Source organism: Centrocercus urophasianus, unplaced genomic scaffold (genome assembly GCF_019232065.1).
Source record: "Centrocercus urophasianus isolate 14NV4802_14NV808 unplaced genomic scaffold, USGS_Curo_1.0 seq_26, whole genome shotgun sequence".
Taxonomy (NCBI): domain Eukaryota; kingdom Metazoa; phylum Chordata; class Aves; order Galliformes; family Phasianidae; genus Centrocercus; species Centrocercus urophasianus.
Window position 1 is genome coordinate 1,719,942 of NW_024884822.1, and position 25,214 is coordinate 1,745,155.

The 25,214-nt window shown below is 41.0% G+C and overlaps 1 protein-coding gene across 2 annotated transcripts in view; it reads right to left on the minus strand.

The window, feature by feature from the left end:
• KCNIP1 (potassium voltage-gated channel interacting protein 1) overlaps positions 1–25,214 on the minus strand; it is a 305,776-nt gene that overhangs the window by 245,827 nt on the left and 34,735 nt on the right. Inside the window, exon 1 of one of the 2 annotated variants that reach the window (XM_042826389.1) lies at positions 14,543–14,611. The exons of the other annotated variant lie outside the window; for it this stretch is intronic. The gene's annotated coding sequence lies outside the window, so the exon portion shown is untranslated. Of the gene's footprint in view, positions 1–14,542; positions 14,612–25,214 lie in introns of those variants that run through there. 2 annotated transcript variants of the gene reach the window in all.

A 25,214-nucleotide genomic window follows, 5' to 3' on the forward strand; every position in this document is an offset into this window, starting at 1 on the left:
GCTAAAAATACAGATTGTCAGCAGAAATCAAGGTCGGTGCTGAGGGAGATGTCACCCAGCCAAACTGACAGTAAGAAGCACTGCTGCCAGTCTCCAAAGCAGGCTCAGTATTTGGGAGTCGAGGCCGTGCTGCTGCACGAAATACATGACCTTCCTTAAGCTCTGTGCAGGGCTTCCCTCCTTTTGGCACTGGGTAAGTAAGGCACACTGCAAAGAGTGCTGCACAAGGCCAAGCACAACGAGCTCCTGCTGTGGCTTCACTGCTGATGGAGCAGTGAAGGTGAAGAACCAAGTACTGAGCAGCAGCTCCTGCACAGCTGTCCTGCTTTACTTCTGTTTTACAGCTTTCCTTGTGAAAATATGAGGGAAAGCCAGCAGTAACATGGCTGCTAAGTGTTTAAAAGTGAGCATTTAACTTAAATTTGCTGTAAACTATACTTATCAGTTGCTTGGAAAGCAAAGCAAGCCTTTGCTGTCTTCCTGGACCAAGTTTCTAAGTGCAGTAGCATAAGGCTCAAACACTCACCTCATCCCATTGCTGGCAAGTTTCAACTGAATTTGATAGAGAAGTGATCCCCAAGTGCATGGGAAATACTCCTTGGGGAGAACTATGGATAATGGCACCTAGGAGTTAAACACTGTACTAAATCAAAGCAAAACATCTGCCTTACCTGCCCTGCAGGCTGGGGCACCCTCACACAGTTCATTTACACCAGTGTGCCACTTGTCTGCCAGTTTGCTGCTCTCCTCAAGGCTAGCAACATTTAAATATTGTGCTAGAACAGCAGCCACAATTCAGACACCAGCTGGTATGGGCTTTTTTTACTGTTCATAACATTGTTTTTCACGTTCTCCTGACAAGAGTATTTAAAACAAGGCAAAAAAAGAAACTAAATCCAAGTGAAATTCTACACAGTGCACAAAGATAGCGCAGAGCAGGGTGGCTGATGGCTCTGCCTAGTTTCTGGCTGCTGTGGGAAGCAGCCTACAGACAGAATATACTAACAGGGACACGCTTGGTAAGTTTTACTTACCATCTTAAAAATAACTGCTTATTTTTCCATATTGTAGTGTTGTAACTTGTTTTTGAGAGTACAGGTTCCAAATGTACTGGTTTGCTGACCCTTTCTTTTTTCTTACCAGTACAGATAACAAGAAATTTGTTTCCCAGAAAAGACACTATAGTTGAAACGACACTTCTCATGTTTCTATAGGAAGAATCACTTGGTCACATAAGTCACATCTAAGAAACTTTTTCCTGTAACCATTAGCTTCAGCACAGAAACATAACTTCAGCAAAGCCAATAACAAATTTAGCTCAAATTCAATACAAAATTTAGCTGGAACAGCCCCACTGACCATGAGGAGCAGATTAGAGATGCTGTCGAGTAGCTCGCGGAACTTTGCTTTTTAGTCTGCTCCATTTTACCTAAGTAAAGGCATTCATGGCACCAACCCAGGAAAAGGGATTCCTGGATCCCAGTCTGCCCCAACACAGGCTTAGTTCTTCACATAAAAGCATGTTTAGTGAGTGAGTAAGGATGCACAAAGAATGCAGCCTACCAACTCCCTGTCTGAAAAACTTTGACTTTTGGCTCTTCTAGGAAGTAGGAGCAGATAGAGTTTGTAGAAGTTTGATAGACGTAGAGTTTGGATATACCCAAAAGTGTATCTCCCTGCACATGGATCTCCTCACCCTAAATACATGTTGTTAAATTCCTGCAATATTGAGTATCAACCCTTTCCAAATGCTTTCTATTATTTCTGTCATTTATTCTATGGGTGTCCACAGTAAAACTCTTTGTTCAGAAACAAAGGGAGATTTCTTCATTTAAAAGGAACATTTTCCAGCATTATCTTTGGCAAGCAAAATACAAAAAAAAAAATTATATGTTTATTTCAGCCTAAAATGATTCTTCATTTGCCAACACTGGTACACAGCTGTGAAACCAAAAGCCCTTCACAGCCCTGCTTGTGACATCTCCAAAATCATCGCAGAGTTGGGACCCAAACCAGAAAACGCATCCCAAAATCATCCCAGTGAGCAACCATGGCAGTAACTATTGTGTTTACTTAAGCACTGCTCCTCCAGGACAATTCAGAAATTTGGGTAACCTGCAAGTTTAGGTGCAATATCCTCTTCTGTCATTCAGGGTCATACATTCATCAGAAATAGATAACGGGACTCAAGGAGGATGGAAATTGCACCTAATTTCACCTCAGCAATGCTCAGAAGAGACTCTCCAGTTGGAGAAAATCCCTGATTGAAAAGAAAAAGCTTGACTTGCTTCCCCCTCTTCAACTGCTTGTAGTTTTCCCTGTAGTTTCCTTGCAAGCCATTCACCTTACAAACTGTTTTCTCTTGAACATAAAGATCAACTCTTCTGTCAGGAATTCAGAGGCAATAAAGCCCCAGGAACCAGAACCTGCTTCTTATCTTGCTCACGGTAGAGATGCAGAATATAACTGAGATGTGAGCAGGGTGAAAGTGCCCAGCCCTGCACACCGCAGAGCCATGAGCCCAGGCTCACTCCTGCAGCCTCACAGCTTTCCAAAGACCAGATGCAGGTGTTACTGAGGTAAGACAGGGGAAGAGGGAGCACCTCAGCATCAGCTCTGATAGGCAGAAAGGACACAGGAAGCTGAGTTTCTTATTGCTGTGATTTCTCTTATTTGGACATGATTTGTGAGTTTGACAATGCAGGACAAATTCCAGTTCCCTCAGAGAAGTACTGCATCCTGCCCCATGACTACCAGCGTGCCAAGTTCACTGTCAGCACTTCACAGCAACAGTTTAGCAGTTTAAGTGGTTCAGTGCAAACAGCAAGAAACTCCTACCTGTCCTACAGGGTAAACATGATTAGGTTTGATTTGATCCGAGATAAAGCGGAACCACAAGCAAGAAATGCTCTAAATGAAGACAAACCAATAGTTTAAACTAGAGAAGAGTTTTGCACGCATTTAACACCTCCCACTGCTCTCAGAGCTCAAACTCTACAGTCAGTAGTAACACACGGAGGACCTGCAGCCTCAGGGGCCCAAGGAACAGCGAGGAGATTCCCCAAGGCACCACGAAGGGGCTGGGCAGGAGGGGCTGCAGCTCTGCCTTTTCAGGTCCCAAACTAATTTTTCAGCTCCTACTCCCTGATCTCCAGGGCAGCAGGATCCCATCTGCTAGACCTGACAATTCTGTTAGTCGGAAAAAAAGGAATAAAAGTAACAATGGAAGAACACGAAGGAAGTGCTGGAGTGTGCAGAACCAATTCTATGTAACATCTGGCTCATAGTTTAACATGAGGTCTGCAGCTGAACAATGCTGCAGTTTATTGCTCTGTGCGAAGCCTAATATAAATCTCTTTGGAAAAGGCAACTATTAATTAGTCCTAATGAGAATAGAATTTGCTTTCAGCAGGCTTACTTTATTGAAAACAGTGGAAACAATTGAGCTGAATAACAAAACAAGCTGCAATTAGAAGCTGAATGTCCACTGGCCCTAGAGCAACATGCACAGCTGATTGCTAACGACATGATCTACATTCTCCCATACTTAATTTTGACCATAATGAAGAGATGCATGTTATGTATCCTTTCAGACATGAACCTCAGGTATTTTTATGTCTTGGAACCACTTATGCACCAAAATGCTGTCTGGAATCTGCAGCAGCAGATGTGGGAGGCAGTCAGGACACCTCTGATGTTCAGAAAAATCCAAAGCATTTCTACATGCTGAGCTCAGTGCTGCTTGAGGAAGGATATTTGTTTATACAGACCACTGCTATGCACAAAAACATCAGGTCTAAAACTGTTGAGAATTGGAAGAAGTAGGTAATTGGCAGAGGGAACGTTTTAGGTTGCTGGTGAGAATTAGAAAACCAACAAGACCTCACAGAATACCAGGTCTTTGCAGAAACAATGAACTGACATGCATTTTTCCAGGAACCCAGTTTCAGGCCTTTTTTCAGGTACTGCTGTCCTTTTCTTGCCACCAAGAAAAGGGTATCAAAGTGAAGCTGCCCATGGGGAGCAGCAGTGAGGGTGATATGTGGGCAACTTTCTATTCTATTTTCTGTGACTGACACTCAGGAAAGTAAAAGGACACTTATGTCCTCTCTTTCACTCCCTTACACCACTTGTTCCTCTTAAACATTTGCCTGGTTGTAACCATTTCTCACACCTTGGCATGCATGGCTGCATGGACACAATTGTGTGTGCAAGGTGGGGAGGAAGTAAAGAAACTAAGCTGAAAATAAACTCCGAGGCAAGAATCTGTCCAATGGCCACAGAAGGTTAATGGACTACACTGCACAACTGAACTACTTGGGCAGTAATCAGCAATCCCAGGATCTGCTTTATTTCCAAGCAGACAGTTAACACTCCACATATACACACCGTTATTTGTTATCCTCACTGATCTCCTCTGAACTATTTCTGCATGAAGCCACCCAATGTGAAAAGAATATTTAATTTGTTACAGATTTCTTCACAGTTTCATCTTTCCTTTACCACCTTTGTAGTCATTCTCCTTCCCCAGCTTCAGTGGCTCAAAACACAAAAGCAGAAAATCATTTGTTCAAACCACAGTCTTTCACAGAGATGCTTTAGCTGTGATTGAGTTTATATAAGGACCATTCAAAGGCAAAGTCATCTCAGAATTCTCATCCCTGGAATGCCTCAAGAGCACATCAGCATACTGATCTGCCTTCATGACTTTGGTTTCTGCATACCCTACTGACCCCCCCAATCCTGTCTGCAGCTGGAAAGGCAGCACCAGAGACAGAAATGGAAAAAAAAAAAATCAAATCAACAGGCATCACTAAGGTTGTGATCTAATGCAGTGCAGCTGCACAAGAACCTAAAGAAGAATAAAATTATGAGATCTGATTCCAGATGCTCTCAGTAATGCTGATTGTGTTCCAGAGTTTTATTTCCAATATTTCCAATGGAAATTAACCTATCAATAAGCTTTCTCACTATCTTTTAACTTTAGAGCATGATCATAGCCACAATTTATATTCTTTTCCAAACCCCTTCACATAGCAAGAACTGTTCCAACGCTTGCTTGCTGAACCTTGGCTATTTGCGGTACTCTGTGTCCTTGGGGAATACTTTAAGAACTACAGTCAATTTAATTTCTACATGCAATCAATATTAAGATTTTAAATAGCTCCCATTTTTTACCAAAGTGACCTGATGTAATCCAAAAATGGAATCAAAATGGAACAAAAATGTAATCGGGACTTAACAAAGATAAAGAGCTGTCAGCAGCTGGAGGTGCACACTTCAGTGAATAAAAGAAACTTTCCACATCAGAAAACAAGAAACACTGAAGAACGTTACAGAGTATAAATTTCCTCATCACCAATGAACCAATTGTTCTTTACTCCCTTCTATTCAGAAATACTTGAAGCACATAGCTAGCAGCAGCCAAAGGCACTGCAAAGACTGAACAAGCCCCAGGTCTCGTTACAAAGGTCCCAGACACAGCCCAGCCCTGCAGAGACTAAAACAACCCAGTACAAGTGTTAGAAGGGCAGATCTTGTACTCACCCTAAGTTAATGACTAAATTATTTCCAATTTTCTCCAATACACACACAAATATAAATAAAGGTTGTTTGCATTTTCTTTCGTTATTTATTCTACAAATAGGCATAGAAATATAATCAGGCTATTGAAACTGTGAACCCTACTTTCAAGAATGGCTTTGTCATGGCATTTATGTTTCCTTTATAGCATAACAGCTATATAACAGTAAAGTAAGAGGTCCTGCAGGTTTAGGGATTCTGAAAACTTGAGACAGTCTCTAAGGAAAAAGTGTTAGTGCGTGAAATTAAACTACATATAGAACTGTTACACCTGAAATATTTAAGCATGACTTTATTTGTGATAATGCCGTATCTTCAAAATCTGCAGTAAAATAAATATTGTCTGAAGAACAAAAGGCATGAAAAATTGCTTGATGAAGGTGACTGACACCTCCCATACACACCCAGACTTTCCGAAATGATTTGTCCGCAGGGCAGCCCTGCTTTATTCAACAGCAATGATTTAAATGACTAAATAAAATGCATCTTTTGAATACAAAACAGGTATGAATTTATGGTTTGTTATCATTTTTTTCCCCCCACGTTTCTGCTGCCTCATCAGTTCCCTGACCAAAGACAGAGATATGACAGGATGCTTCAACTTAATGGGTTAATGCTGAGCCCCAGTACTAAAAAGCCCAACAACCCCTAGAGGAAGGAAGACAATATCTAGGAAATGTATTCTCTTCCAACCTGGGAGAACAAAGATTGGCTGGGCACTTTGGAGCCTAAGAGTTCCTTCCATATAAACCTCCAGCACCCCCACGTGCAACAACCAGACATTTCTTTTTCAGGCAGAAAGCAGGATTTTGACTTCAAGTTGCAGACTTCTCAGGAATCTCATACTCAACAATCACCTCTCTTACTTAAAGCATAGATTTGGTAGCACCAAAATATTTAACAAAGTGCAAACTCCCTGATTTCTGGCACATATAAGCAGGTTTAGAAGATATAATATCAAACCTTTTGAAAATATGATTTATCTTTTTGAAATAACTTTCTCTTATATAACTGTAGAGAGATTTACTTTGAGTCAAAAAATTTTCTCAAACATACACTTAGATTGGTTTGGCAAGATTGTTCAAATTGATGTGCATTGAAAAGTACCTAGTAGCTCTGTATAAGTGTATAGTCTCTTCCCTCTTTTTCCAACCAGGAAGCCAAATGGTTTTCCTACAATGTTTAACTGTGCAGAACTACCAACTGTTAGAAATGATGCTCCAAATGAGATAAGCCAGGCATGCGGTCTGAACTCAATATGCAAACTGCTGCTGGGAAATCATGCATTCTCTGCATTTCAGCTCCTTTACTAAATGCAATAATGTTATCACTCCCCCATCTGTTGCCTTTTTTTTTTTTCCCCTTTTCTGGAAACAGCAAACATTCAATATTTAATCTTCAGTCACAGTGAGGCAACTAAAGCCACGTATGAGCAGTATGTATGGCACACGTGTGCTGTACATGGCAGCTGAGAGGAGAGTTAATTACCTAAAGTAAAACCTGAGGGTCCTGTGACTACTTCAGGCACAATACAAGACTCAGTGCACTTGCTGGAGCAAGTCAGCAGCACAACACAGGGCTTCCTCACCCCGCAGGGCTCCAAGCAGCACTTGGAACTTTAATGGAACTCCTGCCTGGAAGCAGCTCCTTGCTCACAACGCTGATTTACACACAGCTGGTGAAGTTCTCCAGACCATCAGGTACACAAATATTTACATGAACATTTCAAGCAAGGACCACAAACCTGAATCTTCAATGCTACGTTATTCTATACCGGTATATCAAATATATATCCCTGACTTTATCAAGTTTAGCCACATTAGCTCCATTTTTTAAATATTTAAGATGACTTTTACTATTGAAGACAATTGCTTTGTAAGATGTTTTATAACTATGGCAGTGCAGATTCACAAAACACACCAAGGAATGTTTCTAACAGTAAAAGGATACTGACTGACATGGTAGCTAAATATTTAGGAAGCAAAATGCTTTAATAAAACATGGAATCTCACCCTGAAGCAGTAACTAGAGATGACATTTTCATCAGTGCTATCAAAATTAACTAAAATTCAAAGGTTACAAGTGCTTTTTCCCCCACCATGAACACATTGCAGCCCAAGATGTTTGTCTTGGGGAGAAAACTACAAACTTATAAAGTACTTGTTTCACAGACTAAAGCTGATATAATGCAGGGGAAAAAAGAAAAGGTAGTGACAGTTTCTGTGATTTCCACAGCTCTCAATGAAAAGTTCTTTAGAAACCACAGACCTTCATTTGAAGGAAATGGACTGCTGCCTAGAGAATAGGGAGTGAATTTAACCCTTTCGTACTGAGGCACAGTGTGGACCTGGATACAGAATCTAACACCTCCATGGAACTCATCCCTTCTATCCTACTGCAACTAAAATACATCATTCATAAGCAAATGACATATCGAGGCAGTTCAGGAAAGCTGCTACCCATTCTGCAGGTGAAAGCATCCACCACGTAGCCTGTATTATATTTCCAGAGAGCAACCTGCTTGTAACCCCCTTCCTGCAGTCTCAGACATCCAGCCCTACATCCACACACCTCTCACTATTGCTCATCACACACAGTGACTTGGAAATAGGAGGGGTTTACACACAGCACATATCTCAGATCCTAATGAGCCCAGATCTACCAGGAACTAGATGACATTAAAACACACCTACCCAAATTTTTCCCTAATAAATTTTTCACAGAAGTAGAATTCACTGAAAGAAAGGAAGGAAATAAAAATAAAAGGTCAGAGTCACTGAAGCTCCCAAACTCTACATTTCCTTTGTGATGTTCAGAAAAAACATGTATGTACGTGTGATGCAATAAATGGTGTCCTCAAAGTGGATAATGCGTTTGGCAAGGGCAGTGAGAAACAAGAACAGGTAGCACAGAGCTGGGTGCCTCACAGGTTCCTCAGCACATTTCAAGAGTCAGCATCCTGCTGGGTTCTCCAACTAAATTGCTCCTGTCAAGAAATGCTTCCTCATAGCAAATGCTTCTGTGAACAGCACTGCAAACTCAACACATCATGGTGGGTCAGCCTGAGCATCACTGTTTTTGTTGGAGCTGCACCTCACTGCTCTTGGCTCTTCCTCTCTGCAGCAGCACCAATCCAGCTCTGGAAATACAAGGTATGTGAATCACCTGCTCACCAGCGTAGGTGTCACAAGGTGAGGAAGATGAAGCAAAGTGCTCAGCACAAAGTTGCACAGAGCAACTATCAAAAGTATTGGTCCAGAGTATGCTGATTCCTCAGACAGTCCACCTTGAAGGCTGTGCCCTGCTTTGCTCAATTCAATGCCAGGCACGAGAGACTGCTCCAGTATGCTGCTTGGCACACGGCTGGGCTGGGCCTCCCTGCTGAAGCGGCCATCTCCTGCAAGACTGTATCTGCTGCACCAGGGCATGCTGCTCCTACAGCAGCCTTTCAAGGACAACAGACGAGCACGAATCTGATGAGCAGCATCTAAATTACAACCTGAACAGGCCTGCTGGCACATTGCAAACACCTGTTTTCGTAGCTGCTCATTTCCTCACTTACAGTTGTCATTCGGACAGATAAATCTACTCATCTATTAATTAATCCCCAACTCCTTTTATTGCTTTCTGACAAACAGGTTAATTCTCTTAAATCTACTACACAGACTTTGCATAAATAAGCTCTTCAGGAACAAGGGCTGGGGGACAGCTGGAGGTGGGACCTCAGTGAAGGCTGTGCTGACTCCTTAGGGACCATATGGTCACTAAAGCCCAGATAACAGTATCTCCTGCACTAATACTGTTGGCTGGGACACCTGCCATGCTCTTTTTACTACTTTAGCTACAAATAAATGCAGTTATACACAACAATCCAAAGTAATTAAGCAAAAAATAGCTAGAAGGCTAAAAAATGAAGTTAAATACATTAAGTGATCCCCTTTAGATATTTCTGCTTAGAGGCATCCATCTACTTGCTAATAATACAGGTATACTGCTACACGCAAAGGTATGTGGCTTTGTCCAAAGAATAATATTTTAAATGCAAAACAAAGATCATCTCCACATGCCTTAGGTATGAGCAGACAGAAAGAAGCAAACAAAGTGTAAAGAAAACACAAAGCAAAGTGTAAAGAAGCAAACAAAGTCAACGTTTGCAAACAATGTCTTATGGTGCTGACATAAGACAACAGCTGAGCTCTAACCTGGCTCATTTCTGTAACACAAAAATGCAGATGTCCCTTTCTTTCTAATATCATTTGAGAATTACTGTTTTAAGTTACTATTCAATGTTTTAATGTCTGCTAAAGCCAACTTACTGAAAAGTGTAAGAGCAGACACAAGTTTGTTTGTTTTTATTAAAATGCTTTCACTACGTGGTAAAGAAACAGTCAGTGGCTAAATACATCTCTATAAAGCAAAGCCACAGAAGTCACTGTCACCATCCTCCCCATTTGCAGGCTTTTCTTCACAACTTATAATGCATGCAAAATTGCACCTTCAATTATATTTGCTATTCAACAACTACTTAGTTTAACATCAAGTATGAAGTCAATTTATGGAGGAGAATGCTCTATAAGCTTTGAGAGCAGCCAATAGACATTCAGGATAGGTAAAAACAGCACAGTCTGAGCCCTATATTTCAAAGCTTGTTTTCCTATTTGTTTGCACTTTCTTGAATCCAAGCAGCAACATTTCCTAGCTCCTTAAATTTTCCCTCCTGCTCAGGCTTAGTTTACTTACCAGTTGCCATGTGCAGTACTATGCCATCATGTCAAGAATTTGCCCAAACTACTCAAAATAAAAACAGTGATTTAGTCTTACACAGAAAAAAAAAAAATAATGCAAGTTGGTCACAATCAGGATTCCATTCATCCTCTCCAACTTTAATTCAAAATATCTTTTATTCATCAGCCCATCTATTACTGCATCTATATTTGAGCAGAAACAAAATGTTTTAAGGCCACTGAACACAGAGATGTAAATGAATTTAGCTTACACCAGGCTGATGTAATACTAAAATGTGAATGATTCATTTTCAGAGAACAGACTTTTTTTTAAAAAAGAAGCTTAAACATAATGGTACACACCAAGATGATTAAAATTAAGTGACAACCGAGTAAATATTTATGAGAATATTTATGAAGCTTTCTGCTCAACAATTATGTACGTCAGAGCTTCAGAGCAATGCGTTCTTCATTAAGGCAGACGAGCTGAAACGCTCTGATTTTTGTTCCAGCTCCTCCCCCAGCTCTACAGCAAACGTTCTATCGACCTGTGCTGAAGTTTCTGAATTGCAGAGGAGGACCTGTAACTTCAGTTCATGCCTTGTAGCACCTCTATGTGTTCAGAGTGGCTTTTCAACACATTTTGCCAACAGTAATTTCATGAAGATGAAGCTGTGGAGCTGTTGCTAGACGTGCTGAGGAGAAAACTGATAGTAGATAGACACTGGTCTAGTTTGTCCCTTATCACCTACACAGTTCCAACACATGCACATTATTCCCAGAGCAATACTTTGTGTTGAAGAGTCTTAATGCCAGGTGAACACGGGGTAACATTCCTTTTTCTTTCCACAGGGATTAACCCTGCTACCAAGAAATCCAGGGCTGCTGAACAGAGCTAGATTGCCACTAGACAGGGCGTAAAGCAGCAGCATGGATTTTTTGGACATTCAGTTGCTGTATATTGCACCTATTCCGAATTCACATCTAACTGAACTCACACAACAGACCACTCATGATTTGCCTCTTTTACTCTGCTGGTGCAGAAGCAGCTCTGGTTCCATCACCACGAGGATGCTCAGACGAAGCTTACACACCTGGGTGGTGCCAAGGCTGCCATGACTGCCACCATCATTCCTGCCAACCAAAGTACCACAATGCTAAGCCTCACACGTTGAGGAATACATCTTCCACTTATGGTTACCTGGTCTCTTGTGCTATGCTGAGCTTCTAATCCCAAACAGCATTACAAAGCTAAAACTGCACAAAAATTTCACCACAGTCAATATATTAAGGGGTATACATATTGTATCAAGAGCATATCTAGATCTTCTTATCTAGTTAATTTTTAAGAAAGAAATAAGCTATTTAAATTTTCTTCTGCAACAACAGGGAAAACCGTATAAAAAATAAAACCAGATCCTAAAAATAATTGTTTTGCTAATAAAACAGGCAGTTGTGTCTTCTTCAGCAAGAAATGGTGTGAAAACAATGAAAACAATGCTGCTGCTGTCTATGAGTTATGAAGGTACATGTATAAGAAACTTACTTTCACTTCAAATAAGAGCACATACTGCAACATTGCTTAAGGTTCCTCCACATATACAGAATTTGAAATTGATCCTGCTGGAAGTACCTGAATAAGAAAATAACTACATCCAATGGAAGCATACCTGGACATCCATAATGCATAAAAAGATGCTAACGTTAGCAAAGGTAGTAATAAAAACAACTTTTTAAATATTATCATATTTGTGAAGGATTGTCCTTGCTTTGAAAGAGTCTTGAGGAACTCTCAAGTTAGCTCATAATCCTCCCAATATCATCTGAGTGCAGCTAGAAAAGATACTCATTCTCTACTGATGATGACATACAGGTGTTTTTTCCTTTGACACAGACTCAGCGTTATTAATTACCTTCAGTTCTTTAAAGCAGAGGCTGGGTTTCTCAAATGAAACATCATGGAACACGGCACTTCCCCCGAACACAGTGCAGTCAGCACAGGCTCCCTGCCCTGCCGCAGCCCACACAGCGTGCTCCTCCTCCTGAACTCCCTTATCCCTGCTGATATCCTATCATCATGCTTCCTTTCTAATAACTCATTTCCAGACTTTCTCTCCTCTTGCTTTAAAATGACAGGAGAAAATGAGGTGTGTTTTCCCATACATAGAGATACTGTCAAACACACCTCAGTGCAAAGCGATCTATTTTTGCTTCTTCTGATCCTCAATAGATCAACTATTCTTAGAAATAAAGTGCCAGTGTAATTAGACTAACGTAGGAAATGATGGCTGTTTTTGAGAAAAACAGGTGATTAAATGACAGCAATTAAAATTGTGTGAACCAACTCCTACAGCGCTCAACCTCAAGGGAAAAAAAAAGCCAAAACATGACTTTATACAACTCTATTATAGAAGGAGGTGCTGCATGCTCCACTCAGAGGCTAAACTTGTTCCAGATATTAAAAACTGTAAATTGTGGGGTTTCAGGACATCAGTGAGCCACATCCCAAGTAGCAGAAAGCATGCAGGTTTATGTTCTTTCTGATGGAGTTTACATGAAGTGCCTGGCCAGTGAGACTGGAGGAGCAAGATGCCCAAGAACCAAGAGGGCAATTTTTGCATCTCATCCGTGCTGAAATGATCTGGTGTTTTCACAGAATGACTTGCTCCTCAGTTATATCCATACTGAATAAAAACTGTCACATACAAGCTCAAATTGTAGGCATTAAAGAAATAAGAACTTCAGATGAATGCTACACAGAGCAGCCTGCTTAGGGAGGCTCAGTCTCAAAATAATGTGACAGCAGAACACCTCCCACGTGGAAACATGAGTAGTGTATCACAGAAAACAAGAATAAAATAGAATAAACTAATGTGAGATCTACTAAGTGCAGCAGATGCTTACACATCTGAAACTGCTTTAATGTCATTGGGATCCATTAGAAGGAGGCTCTGTGCTCTTAGAGCAGGATGTGATACTGGAAAACACAACCCCCAGCAGTGCAAAGGAATGTTTGCTGACTTAAGAAGAGGATGGACAAAAAAAAAAAAAAAAAGACAAGAAAAGGGGAGGGCAGAGGGAGAAAGCAATGCGAACAGAAGCGATGCCAAGTCCTCTCTGCATATTCTTACAGAAAACAGCTGCAGGAATATAAAATAACTGGTTAATATTAAACATGCAATTTTCATGGGAAAGCTTTCTGACCTTAACTGACAGGCAAATTCATCTTCCTAATAATAAAAAGGCACACACAATTTCCTGAAAATTGCTGAAATTTGATGATAGCTTCCTCAAATTAACATAAGTTAATGACCATAAATAATTTAATAACAACAGATTACAGACCCAATCTTTGCAGACTCCATCTTTCACTTAAGGACCAAAGACCTCTAAAACCAGTTTAAGGTAAAGGACTTCTTCAGAAGTGCTTTTTTCCTTCACATCTGAACTGAGCAATGGTAGAGAACATAAAAATTCTATACATGCCTGTCTGCTGCAATTCAGCAGCAATGCTCTGCACTGAGGCTAATAACTGATGCACAACAAATAGGTTGAAAACATGATGATGAGACAACCTCCCCCGTTCTGTGAAGCTGTTTCACAGTGCCTGCTCCATCCCACTGGCTCTTAACAAGAGCCCTCATCTCAGTGACCAGATGAAGAGCTTCTGCTGACTCCAGCCTGCGTGGGCAGCCCTTCTGATATCAGCTGTTGAGGTCAGTAAGCAAGAAGGAATGCTGCCCTCTCAACAACAAATAAAACACTGCGGACTCTGATCATCTCCACTGGCAACTGTCTTAGCAAGCCCTCAGAATCCTTCACCTCTGGAAAATTTCTTCTTTCAGCAAAGGACCGGAGCTGCTAATCCCAGACAGCAAGGCAAACATTGGCCAACATAACTGGGGTGACAACCAGCTTCAAAGAGCCCATAACGAAGTCAAGTGACTGTGACAGTAATTTATAATCCTAGTGACATGTCTTCATTTAGTGGCCCAGGTAATAAGGGGGAAAGAGTATCTTAGGTTATTCTTTTCTTTATTTTATCTCATTTTTGAGGGACACACATGTCAGTGCAACATACGTTATAGGAAGACTGGCCTATGCTCACATAAATACCCTAATTCCCAAAATACAAAAGGCTCTGTGCTGCTCTAAATACAAAATACCAGATATCAGCAGGTATCTTAATCTTCCTATGCTTAACTGTCAGTCTCTGTATGTTTTCCTTATCCTACCTTTCTTTTTAAGCCACTTAGGATTTGCCCTCCTTAGTCACCAGTAGAAGTGCTGTCAGCATCCCTCAGTGAACCTGGTATTTCCATTTCCAGCTCTACCATGAAAAAAAGTTACTTTGGCTCAGCGAAATTCAACCTGCAAATCAAGGACATGCCTACAAAAAACAGAAGTTCGAAACTAAGGTCATAGGTTCTCAGGGAGGAATTTGATTCAGTAAGCCTAAAAAAAAAAAAAAAAAGTTACAGGAAGAGAGCAGGATTTTGCAATCTGCACTTCAGAAAAACAAACAAACAAAAAACCCACAAAAAACAAATACACAGAACGCAGCACAGCTCAGGTCTCCGTCCTAAATAGGCTTCAAAAGTGTCTTCTCACAGGCAGCCTTACTGTTTCCTTAAAAATAAAATAGAACCTTAAAATAAACAGTGTAAACATTATTTAGGATTTACTACTAGCAGACACCTGAACAACAGACCAGTTCCAGTTGTTATGAACAAACACTTATTACGGTTTAAGTGACACTCAGAATTGGCTTCCCTTTTACAACTGATGGTACCTGGCAGGAGCTGTCTGTACCCAGCCATTACAGTGGCTGCACTTCTGGAAGGACTTTCCACCAGAGTACGTAACAGGCAGCTTGCCTAGCCATTGAAACATTTCATAAGAGAAGCCAAATTCTAAAGGTTACACAAATCTATACAATGCCTGAACTCACACTGTGGCCCATCTTCTTCGTTCCTAATAAATATGACAGAACAAATGCATCCTATAAAGCTTAGCTCTACAGCACAGCAGAAGCAGACAAGGATCAGGTAGGTATATGTGCTAAGCTCTGAAGCAGATGGAGCGATGGATGACAAAGAAGTTTTTAAGCATTTCAGCCTCTAATCTACTTCTTTGCTGTATACTGGGTAAAAATCAAAAAGCATCCATTTCCAAAAGCTGTTCGTAGGCTTGGAGATAAGCAAGGCTCAGTGAGGGGTGTGATCTGAACATACTTACGGAAACGTCAGCTTTCCACATTGTCTTATGACAGATTTTGGTTCCCGTTACTAATCTTCCTATCCAGATGACATCCCCACAGTCATGACTATTGCGCTCCACAGCAGTCTCAGGCATAAGGAAGTATGACTACATACTGTTCCTCATTTCTTCTGATCCTTCTTATCATCCTCTCCTTACCTGCTTAATAGAACTCTTTTCTCACAATTTGTCTTCCATTGGTCTTACTGTTTCTAGGCAGAAAAGATAGTGGCCTTAATAACATAGCAGAAAAGCACTTGCATCAAAAAGATTCTTCAGCCATTTCAACTTTCATGTATCAACATTTCTCAGCCGTTAAATTCAGTATAGCATGTGCCCCAGGAGGAGGAACAAAGGCCAAAAAAGTGGATACCAGTAAAAGAAACCACTTCCCCCCCGTCTGAAGCCTGGGTGATGATGAGGATGAAACAGTACCAACATTTGGCTTATTCCATTATGGAAACGATCCTTCACTTCTCAGGTTAGGAATCCGCAGACTAATTCTCTTTGGGTTTCAGTACATTTTGTACTAAAGAAAGGCATCACAGCACATTAACCTGCAAACTTATTGAGGACAGTAAGTATATTGACAGGCTCAGAGGGTGTGACATAATATCTCATGCCTGCCTTAGAGGCATCACCTCTCTTAGAACTCAACCACATGTTGGTTGGTTGCTTTGTTACTGTGGGGTTTTTTTGTTTTGTTTTGTTTTCTGACCAACCACTATGTTAAGCATAAGACCATCTTACACATGCTGGTATCTACTGTCCATAAATGAAGGTACTTCCAAAATCTCTCAGGGCCTTATTAGTACATATCACAACCAAAAATTCATGCTGCCCCTTTCAAGCCAGTTTCTGGTGATTTCAGCATCCTACTAAGATGCTGCATAGAAAGAACAAGTGCTAGAAAACTCAGACTGCTTTTTAAGCTATCTACAAGAGAAGCATTGCAAGATTTGGTCTGTATTCATTTTGGCTACTCCCACTAGGGAATAAACATCACTCTTTCTTTCACCTCTCTTTCCCAATAAAATAAAAAACAAAAACACCACAAACTACTGCTCTTTAGAACTGCAGCAAAATGAAAGCAGTTCAAAGCCATTAGAAGTGCCACATTACTAAGTTCTCATCACTAAGTTCTGAAGATCATGAAGATATCGAGAAAAAAAACGAACAGGCCTCTGACCATAAATCACAACACCGATAGGAAATGCAGTAACAAAAGGCAGAATCACGACTCCTGAGATGGTAAGCAATGTGGGAAAGCTCTGCTGGAAGGACTCTGAAGACTGACTTGAGCCTTAGAAACAAGTCCAACAGGCTTAGCGTGAATCTGGAGACATCCAGAAGGTCACAGTGCCAAAAGCAATGCAGAAGATTACAGGGAGCTTGAACACTTAGCACAAAGCACACCACAGGTTTTACCCAAATACGTTTGGCATACACCTCTGTTTATATACATAAGCCTAATATCACTGAACCTAAAGCTGAAGTAATCAACCTTACAAAGTCTGCTTGCCAACACTTGGAAGGAGTCTTATTACATGCAAGAAGAAAAATAGTAGAAATTAGAAAACACTCCTCCTTCAGAGCACTTGCTGAGGGAACTCAATATTGTCTCAGCAGCCCTACTCTAAACAGGACATAAACTGGAAGGGGCTACGATGCATCTTGTGGTAGCATAACGCAGGCAAATGAGGCAATATGTTGGTGCAGCTGGATATTCCATCATCATAATGTCTTGGCATGAAAGCCTTCTCACCGCTGTGCCATCTTGCCTCTCTAATATTAATCCAAGAAGGACAGCTGGAATCCAGATTTTTAAAATTTTGGGTCTATTTGCTTTTTGGCCTGCAAAAGAAAGCTGCAGGGTAGCATGAGAAACTGATTCCATTTTCTTATTTTGGGTATCAAAGAGGTCTCATCAGGCAAACGACACATGAATCACAAGCACACAACGTGGCTCTACGTCGTAACTGCCATTTTATCCTAGTTTCTATTATAACCTTTTACGGATCATTTTTATGTCTTGAACATGGCTTTAAAAATCCAAAAACGGCTTTACAGATCCTACAAAAATCCTGATAGAAGTCTCTTGCCTGTTTACAAGAATAGACACCTGCCAACTTGTGGAGATTTTGAAGAGGTTTTGGCAATTATACCCTTAGTTATCTCCCAGCCTTACACACTAACATTTAGAAACAATTCAGTTATCATTAGAGACATCACTACCCATAAACACAAACAAACAGAACCACTGACTTGAGGGCTGGTTCAAAGCCCACCACAGAGTGCCCATATTCCACACACCATCCCCCAGGAACACTGCAATTTTTCATAACCAGTCCCACACATTCAAAGCTCAGGAAACACTTTTTGCCCTTCAGTCTGAAATTAACTTGGAAGTTGAATAAGAAAAACAACAGAGAGAAAGAACCTGAGGGTGATAAAATAATTTCACTTAGAACAAAGAAATTCAAGGGGAGTGCAGAAATGCTGAGCAAGTACAGTGAGAGATAACCACGATTAAACATTGTCTCTGTTTATGCCCTAGAGTCATAGCATTTTATCAAGGCTTCCAAATCCTGAAAGGCGTTTCAGAAGTTACCAATAACATGCATGGCACTGTTAATGGAGCTCACTAATGAAAAGCTGAGGTTTGTATGCTCAGCACAATTTCCATCTAAAACAGACCAGTGCAAGCTCAACTTTAAATCCTCTATTTTATAAGTTATCATAAAACAAACTGCTGACAGTCATGTGCAAATGGCTGATAATTTAGTTTGGAGGCCAAACTTTGGTGTGGGTTTATTCACCAAGACCAAGTAGAAAATCTTTCTTAATTAAATGGAAAGTTTTGCACAGGGCTCTTGTAGTTCTGCTTCCCAAGTCCACATGCATCCTCCTATTCCACTCACTTTTAGGATGTGATGGACAAGCATCTCTTAATTTCTCGTTCATGCTGGAGCTTTTCTACTTCACACACAAATCCACAAGGAAGAAAATACACTGCCCTGGAAAGAGGAAAGTATTCATATTCTGAGATCAGATCATTGACTTGATAACAAAAACAGCCAATTTATGACATTTTCAAAGTCATCTGTACTTATTTTATGGTCTCAAAAGCCCTCCTTTAGGCTACTGGAAGGGTGTAACACATTCCAGCATATTCTAATAGCACAAAAGGTTAGGAAAGCATCCTAAAGTTTGCTTTTGATTCAAACATGTTCTCTGATGTAGGTAATCAGAACCATGGCTTAAAACTAGTTGATTTTTTTTTTTTTGGTCACTGCTTTCTAATCACAGTGCCATAGGATATAAAAGGAGCTAAGAAGAACAAGAGTAAAGTTTTTTCTGCTCATCTGTAAAGGTCTTCCTAATGCAATCTCCAGCATTACAATAGGAGGTTACAAATCTCATGACCATCTTCACTCACTGCATTTGACATCAGGATAAAATACATTCTGCTTGCATAGAAGGAATGCCCCCATTGTAGTCTCACTTGCACTCAGATAAGTGAGGGCTACGAATACACACCACATCCCAGGCAGACATCCTTCTCAGAAAGCTTGTTAAGCATGACCAGCCCTCCAGCTGCCCTCTGCAGAACAGAACATCCCTTTCTGAGGGAAAGGATGTGCCAAATTGTTTAGTCTGTAACAGTCCAGTAACTCTTTCACTCCATCTGCACGTTAAAAACAAGCAGAAAGCCAAATCATACATCCTAGCCAAAGCACTGATTGCACTCACTTCTAGAAAAGTCTCTTCACCTGTGCAAGTGCCAGTTCCTGTGGCTAGCATGCACCAACATCAAATTGCACTCAATGGCATAGGTTCAGCATTCATTTCTTCTTGCTTCTGCCGTACAACACAGAAACGAAGAAGCCAAACACCAGAGATAACAAGATGGTCCAAGGCAGAAATACACAAAGTAAGGAAAGCTGACAATTCATAGTAAGGACTAGTGGTTTCTTCTCTCCGCCAAACTAATTAGTGCTATTTCCTCTAGCAGAACATTTCTCATTCACATCTTTGAAGACTTTCAGGCTCAGACTGAGATGGTTGGATAAAACAAATACAGTTTCAATTGATTTTCTCTACGTTTTCATTTAGTCACTGACAGGAGGAGCAATTTATGCTCCTCTCCCATACTCCTCATGTACAACAACTGGGGTTTTGTTTCACTATGGCAGCGCACAGCAAGCTTCTACTAACGAATGCACAAAGCCACCAATCACCAACTTTGTGCTCCAATCCATCACCTCTCTCAGGCACTCTTCAGCTGAGCCTCAGCACACAGCCCAGCACTTCTCATACACAGACCAAATTAATGGCTTCTGCTGCCAATCGCTCATTTCAGTTTTTAACCACGGTGAAAATTATTCCATAAGCTTGCAATGTAGCTGCAGTTTGCATCCTGCGGCAACGTTACTTTGAAATGGATTAAAGTTCCCCAGGTAAAGGAGAAGCTAAAAGAAATTGTGTTACCTTCATGGAAATTGCACAGTAAAGTACATAAAGTGCCTACATATTGGGACTGGATTCCAAAAGAAAATTCAACTGCTTCAGGGAACTCAGGGATCTATGGTTTTCTTTTTGATGACAACCTCCTTTACCTTCCACAAGAACAGAATAATGTCAAGGAAAAAATTTCCTTATATAAATCTGGCAGGATTAAAAAAAATTGAACTTTTTCCTTTAGAAAAAGTGTGGTGTAGAAAGAAAGGTCACTTCCTATTACATTTCCCTGTAGTTTTTATTTTTTAAATCCTGCCTTTAAGCAATGTAATTTTCAGAAAAGAAGTAACAGCTCTTTCCATCTCTATTTTTTGCTCTGTTTTTTGGTATATTTTGCTCCTCTTTCCGGAGGGAAAGTAACTCCAGTAAGGATGTGACATGCAGTGCTGGGTGTTTGGGGAATGTGAGAAGCAGAAGGTTAATGCCTCCCTTCTCAGTCTCCCATTCCCATTACAGGAGAGCAATGAATTGGTAACAGCAGCATCCACATGCAGGCAAAGGAAAGGAGGGAGGTGCACCTTGTACACAACGCCCACAGTCGCAGAGCTTCCAGCCAAGACAACAGCATCACTGGTCAAATGGTCAACAAGATACTCTTCAAACTGGGACTTCAACAAGAATCTCATGTGAACTGAATCAACTGCCCAGACTGGAAATGTCATTTGATAAGTAACAACAAAATAGTAGACCCCTTAAATATGGTACGTGCCTTGTACACAAGTAATCAATATGCAGGCTCCCCAAAACACAGGGGTTATCCCCTAAGCCAGACCTGCTGTAACCAGACGGTCTGATATCCAGAATTTAAGCAGCAAGTGAGATCATGCAGATCTAAATCTGCTAAAGATCATGCTAAAGTTACTTAACTTACAACAGTTGTTTCTGAATGGCACGTGCAGTAGGTCTAACATATCCAGAGCTACAAGGCTGCACGTAGCTGTACTGTTGTCTGGGTTTTGTTGGACAAAAATATCAGATCTCTGTTTAGGTTCAAGAAGTGAGAAGAAAAAGCCTTAATGATGCTGTGATCTCTTCTGCTGCACAGTACTACGTGATTTTATTCATCTGTTCAAAACAGCATTCTCACAGGCTAATGACACCACGGACTATCATGTCTCAGTATCTTATTCTGTGAAAGGATCTGCACATTCCTTCTCTTTTTTGCTTGCACATGCACTTCAGCTCTGTGAACTAACCAATACGTGGAAAAAAGCAATTTTCATTTCATTAGCCCAACTACATATTGAGTTATACTCAGCTAATATACTGAGTGCCTTCCATTAAGGAATTATATTTCATTAATGTGTTCGGCCTTAGGATAGTAAGAATGGATACATCATTGCCATTTTATAGATGAGGAGATGAAATCCCTTCTTTAAGATACAGGATAAGAAAGTTACCCATTTTACTGCAGCAGTCAACTTCAGACATGACAGCAAAAAGCATAGCACAGAAACTCACAAATGCAGTCACCCAGCTGCCTGCACCAGCAGCCTGCTGGGCATCCTGGTCCAGCTTTCTCACACTTGCCAGACCAAGGCAATTATCTCCTTGTGCCCATCTACAGAGCAAGATTAAAGAAAAAACACACCATTCAAGCTCTGAAATCAGTCAGTACGTATCCACCAAACACTTGAGTATCTTCTCGAGCTTTGGTATCCAAAGAGTAGTAGAAGAGTTTGAGAACTTGAGAAGAGAAATGAAGTCCTGCCACAGCTTCGTACAATACCCCCATGGATGCCCATCAGGACAGAAATGCCTTCCTCTCAGCCATTCATCCTGAGCACACAACCACAACATGGTGAAGTTGGATGTCCAACACACGATTCAGAACTCCTGCACAGATACCTAAGTGTGAAGTGTGAGTAGTCCTGTGAAAATCAGGAGTTATCATCAAGTTTGACAACCATTTTTTGTTTATTTAGTTATTTAACAAGAAGCAGCCAAGTTCCTGAACTTGGCCTGCATCTGATTTAGACGTGCCCATGATTAGGACATCTTGCCTCTTCTCACTTGCATCATTTTCAAGTGAGACTGTTTCTTGTTCAAGAGCCACAGTTTCTCTTTATGATGCCCATTAAAAATGACAATGCACTACATTATGAATATGTTTCAATTAAGAAGGGGGAAGCTAATAACTTTGCAGTGCTTTCTGAAGATCCAAACAACTGTTCTCATTTCACAGCTCACTGATTCTTCAGAAGCAACAGAAAGTCCTGGAAATAACATGGCAGTACTATTAAACTAGCTCTGCCTTACAGCCATTACATTTTTCTTACGCTTCAACACGAAAGCAACCCATTTGGATGATTAGCTATGAAGAATAAAACGAGCAGTTCTGACCACCTCGAAGACTTTTTTCTTTTTTCTTTTTAACTACTGAGCTGCTCTTTATTTTAAAGCCAAAAGGGAGCTTACAGTTTGCAAACTTGCATCACTTATGCTTGCATACAGGCACTGTCTGCATGCTATCCCTAGGCCAGCCAGGAGGAACCACCCGCTGCTTTTGACCATCTCCTGTGTTACAGGTCAACTGCAAATGCAAAATAAGATTAATTCACACAACGTGACAACAACAAATTAAGTGTGGAGTCATGGCAGACCCTCTTGATCTTCCTCAGAACTTCAGAATGACAGCACAGTCAGCCCAGTTCCACTACTAATACACAGTCATGATGACTGACCCTATCAGACACAAAGAGATGGAACAAATCGTTCTACAACAGAGTGCACAAAGCACTGAGACTTGAGTACTCACTGCAGAGTTGTACAGCAAAGAGAAGCCAGAAGCTATTTTCTCCTCCACTGCCGCAATGTTTATAGCCCCGTCATACTTTTATTTACAATACACAGCTACAATCTTTGTATGCTAACGCTTATATGGTTTGTCTCTCCAAGCTCATCCCTTCTCTCACATTTTTCCTTCCAGCTACAGAAAAATTGATTCCACAAAAATATTTATCTTCAACCTTTGTCTGATATCTTCTTGTCATGGAACCTGATAGTTTTAGATGTAAATGCTTCATTAACTTCCAGCTACTATTTTCAGGTTCATATCTTGCTCATTCTTACCAAGAATCACAGGAAACTGACCCTCAAATTTTGTTTATTTTGGCCTCAGCCAAAGGCCTTGATACACTGAAATAAAGGAAGTGGGAGGCAAGACATTGAAAAAAAGGGATTGTAAAAGGGGCTTATAAAAGGAAGGGGAATCAACTTTTTACTTGGATAGATAGTGACAGGACAAAGGGGAATGGTTTTAAGTTCAGGGAGGAAAGGGTTAGATTGAATGTCAGGGGGAAATTCTTTACAGAGAGAGGGGTGAGGTGCTGGAACAGCTGCCCAGAGAGGCTGTGGAGCTCCGTCCCTGGAGGTGTTCAAGGCCAGGTTGGATGGGGTCCTGGGCAGCCTGGGCGAGTATACCAGGTCTAGAGGTTGGTGGCCCTGCCTGTGGCAGGAGGTTTGGAGCTTGATGATCCTTGGGGTCCCTTCCAAGCCAAGCCATTCTGTGATTCTATGTCACAAAGCTTGTTCAGATTCAAAACAGAGTGTCTGCAGTTAAGGAAAGCCTGCCCTGACATCGTTTCACTTCTCAAATTATAGTTAGGAACCGAATATTAAAACCACACACCAAGCCAAGCTTCAGAAGGCCCATTTTTTTTTTTTTTTTTTTTTTTTTTTTTTTAAATCTTAGATAGAAAGCAGTATTTGCGAGGCTCTCAGACCAGCCATGTCTGCAGCCCATGGCCCCAGCTGCCCCTAACCAGTCCCATTCTGTTCTGCCACCCTCACTCACTGGGCTGTGTTTCCTGGCAGCAACCCCTCCTCTGGGTGAGCCAAGACAAACTGTGCACTGCCAGTTACACAGCACGGAAAGCAGCAACAGAGGTACTGCCCCAGCAGACTGCAGCTGGACCTGGTCTCCAAATGCCAGCTATGGGTAACAGCACAGCAGTTACCTTTAGTGCTTGCACGCTGTTATTTCGGGTTAGCTTTCAGGATTCAGTGGCCACCTGGACCTGCATGTTTGTAGTGTAGGAATGAAAATGAAACAAAGGTGATGTGCGGTGCCAGATGTGGAGCATGGCTTCTCTCTGCTCAAACAAAACCAGTGTACCTCAAACCAAGCCAAAGCACTAACACCATCATTCAGGGCACCAAAGCACCTCCAGAATTTACTCTGTTTTGTCTGTGACATGCACAAGTTGTGTCTTCGCTATGCAGTGTAACTCCTGCATGTGCAATGCATGCATAGCAAACAGATCTGCTGTCACAAAGTTCAGATCAGTCAGCTGAATTAAGGACAGCAGTCAGGAGACAACCAGTCACAGACTCATGAATTCAGTCGGTAGCATTACCTTGTTTCCTGCCTCCTGAATCACTCAACCAAAAACTCTTTCCTAAAATTCCCCATTAGAAGCAGGGTTCCTTGAGCCTGAGCATGCATCTTGGATATTTCAAAGCTGGCTTTCAAAATGTTCAAAAAATAATAAAGAAAAAAAAAGAAGTCCACAAACCCAGATCACATTGTAGCTGGAAATAACTCCTGTTCTAAAGCTTTTTCCAAACTTCAATTGTCATTTTTGAGATTTTGCTACATCATTTCTTAAATATTAAAAAACGGCTAGGATCATAAATCTTTCCAATCTAGGTGACAGAAGCAGGCTTCATCTTAGGTAACTGCTAGACCCTTAAAGCTAAATCTAAGTCAGCTTTGCGTGCTCTCTTCTGCATCAGTAATAACTGAAAAAGTACAATGACTGGAGAATCATCTGTAATCTTCAGACAGCTTAAACTCCCTGAACTTGCTAGCTTCAAATCTTTTACTACAAGCAAGCCTGAATGACCAGCTCAAGGTGAAACAACTAATTATTAAGTTAGAAAGCAGAGTGGAGAAGATCCCGTGCTTGTTTCCAATACTCAGGACACTCCGCGTTCTTGCTGAATTAACTCACTACAGTTCCTTTAGTCTATCAATAAGGTGACCTTCCTCCCTCTCACTGTAGGGCATCTACCAGTAACATCCAGGCTGAATGTTCCAGTCATCACCATGGCCAGCCCATCCTCTTCACACTCTATACTAATAACAATCCAGCTTATCAGAGGAGGGAATGGTCAGGAGGAAAA